At 33.2% G+C, this 3,127-nt stretch overlaps 1 long non-coding RNA gene across 1 annotated transcript; it reads left to right on the top strand.

Annotated features, from left to right (window-relative positions):
• On the top strand, nt 1–672 carry LOC123912884. The gene is made up of 3 exons (XR_006811482.1): nt 1–28; nt 124–196; nt 634–672. It is a non-coding gene; the product is annotated as an uncharacterized LOC123912884 (long non-coding RNA).
• Nucleotides 673–3,127: the final 2,455 nt, after the last annotated feature.

Here is a 3,127-nt window from a genome sequence, read left to right as displayed (position 1 = left end):
CTCTAATTTAATCTTCATACAAAAAGTGGTAAGTGTTTGTGTTTTACTATTACGAATTTAAAATTTTTGTTTTGTTATTTAAATGTATATGTTCTAATATTTGTTGTTTACCATTTTTAATAGCAAGTTTTATTCTCGTGAGGAGCGGAGTTTGTGGGTAAGGAGCGCGCCAAGTAAGAATCTACTCGGCACACAAGTAAGTAACGTAATTTTAATTTATATAGTGATAGTTTTTTTTTACCGTATACTTAGTAATAGTTATTAATTAATACTTTGTAATTTTTTACTAATATTTTCTTATCACTATGTATAAAAGTTATTGTTTTTGTAAAAAAATTAAAAAAATATATTTAATTTTGTTTATTTCGAAAACAGAATTATTTTTTTAAAATAAGTATTTTTTTTTTCAAAAAAACAGTATATTTATAATATTTTTATTTAAAAACGAAATTTTTTTAAAAAAAATTTATAAAAGAAATTTTTTAACAGTTTGTGTATTTTTAAAAAAGTGATGTAATTTTCATATCTCCATCTAAAAAGTTGTAAGTGTTTGTGTTTTACTTTTAAAGTTAAAATTTTTACTTTGTTATTTAAATGTATATGTTCTAATAATTTATTTACAATTTTTATTAGCAAATTCTCGTGGTCATCGGAGGTCGTGGGTTAGGAGCGGAGTTTGTGGTTAGGAGCGCGCGCCAAGTAAGACTCTACCCGGCACCCAAGTAAGTAATATATGTAATTTTAATTTATAATATTTAGTGATAGTTTTATTTTTACCGTACACTTAGAAATAGTTACTAGCATTTTATTATTACTATGTATTTAAAAAAAGAAAAACAATTATATTTTAAAAAATTATAATATATATGTTAAAAAGTCGGTAGTTTTGTCAACTAGAAAACTTAGTATTTTTTAGATTTAATAAACCATAAACTTTAAAAATAAAATGTTAAAAGTTTATATGTTATTGTTGAGTAGACATATATATATATATATGTCCAAAATACTTTTGAAAAATAAAGTAATAAATTTAATACATATATCGATCTAATTATATATTAATTAAACTAACAGATATGGATTTTAGCAATCGTAATTGGATGTACGATAGACATAATCCTGGAAAGAGGGGCCGGGTTAAAGAGGAATTTAAAATAGGGGTCGAAATGTTTATCAATACAGTAAAATATAATGACATTGTGATACGTGAAGGGAGAATTAGATGTCCGTGTGTACTTTGTCGATGTACAAGAATACATAGCGAAGATGAAATTAGGTCTCATTTATATAAAAAGGGATTCCAACCTAATTATTGGGTTTGGTCAAGTCATGGCGAAGGATGTTCCACGACTGTTCCCGTGAATCAAAATCGTGCTTCAAGCAGTGTTTTTCAGCCCGTTGTTGTTCCCCAATATTATCATCAGCATTATGATCCGTTTAATGAGATGGACAATATGATAACTAATGCCCTTGGGTTTAATACGCCGATTTATGTGCCAAATGATGTCGACGACCCTGCTGATGATGAATATGACGCTGATGTTAACGTCGAGAGACCAAATGAGGAAGCCCAGCGATTTTTTGATCTTTTGAAAGAGACAAATACACCGTTGTGTGAAGGCTCCCGAGACTCAAAGTTAACGGTGTGTATTAGACTTTTGGGTATCAAGTCTGAATGTCTTGTTTCAGAATACACCATGGACTTGATAACAAAACTGATGTTGGATATAACAATAGACCGTCCTCTTGATTTGCCAAAAAATTATTACGAAGCAAGACAATTGGTTGCAAAGTTAGGACTCGGAGCGAAGAGAATTGACTGTTGTGTTAACGGGTGTATGTTGTACTATAGCAACGAATTTGGTGTAGATGACGGTGCATTACTTGAATGTAAATTTTGTCAAGAACCAAGATATCGTGTAACAAAAAATTCACGGTCAGTCAGAAGGAAGCCAATCCCAAGAAAGGCGATGTTCTATTTACCCATAATACCAAGGTTGCAAAGGTTGTATGCATCGATGCAAACTGCCAGTAAAATGACATGGCATCGTGAAAACTATGAAAGGAGAAAAATGTCAGGTGAGTTGCGACATCCTTCTGATGGAATGGCTTGGAAGCATTTTGATCAAGTTTATCCTGAATTTGCTTCGGAGCCACGGAATGTCCGACTTGGGTTATGCTCAGATGGATTTACACCATATACTCAAGTATCAGCCACTCCATATTCATGTTGGCCTGTCATGGTTACCCCGTACAATCTTCCTCCTGATATGTGCATGTCAAAACCTTACATGTTTTTAGCCGCTGTAATACCAGGCCCATCTAGTCCAACTGTTGGTATTGATATCTATTTACAACCTTTGATTGATGATTTGAAGAGATTGTGGAACGGTGTTGCGACGTATGATATCAACCAAAAACGAAATTTCAATATGAGAGGAGCTTTGATGTGGACCATTAATGATTTTCCTGCATATGGGATGTTGTCTGGATGGGGGACACATGGTAAACTAGGATGTCCTATTTGCATGATGGACACCAAAGCGTTTTGGTTAGAAAACTGAGTATGAGCATAGAGGATATGAGTCAGATGCTTAATGAACCAGTTCATTTACAATTTTTTGATCCTACTGGGCAAACAAGTGGAAGCAGTAGTGGCGGAAGCGGTAGAAATAATCAACAAACTGCTTTCACCGAATACCAGAGATCATTAAATCCACAACAAGACTTCATAATCCCATATGAAAACCCAAATCAACCCCAAGGCAACTTCTTCCCAAATCAAGCCCCAATTAACTTCGTTCATAGGCCTGTGGCACGACCTCCTTCGCGAACGTCACTCCCCGGAGTCGTAATACACGAGGAAGGTAGAGGCCGAGGCCGAGGCCGAGGAAGGTCGCGTCAGCCAACAGACACTGGCAAGGGGAAGCGACCACTATATCAGCCGCCTGACCAACGTTGATGTGTAATTTTAATAATCTGTTGTTGATTATTGTTTGTTTAATTGTTTTCTTTTTGTAATGACAATATTATCATTATATTTAATTATACTTATGTTAAGTATTTTTATTATGCTTTTTATTAAATTTTAATTTTAATATTTTTTAATTATTTATTATGCAGTATA

The sequence above is a fragment of the Trifolium pratense genome, linkage group LG3, assembly GCF_020283565.1.
Source record: "Trifolium pratense cultivar HEN17-A07 linkage group LG3, ARS_RC_1.1, whole genome shotgun sequence".
Classification (NCBI taxonomy): domain Eukaryota; kingdom Viridiplantae; phylum Streptophyta; class Magnoliopsida; order Fabales; family Fabaceae; genus Trifolium; species Trifolium pratense.
The sequence above is the reverse complement of the archived record's forward strand: the minus strand, read 5'-3'. Positions and strand labels throughout refer to the sequence as shown.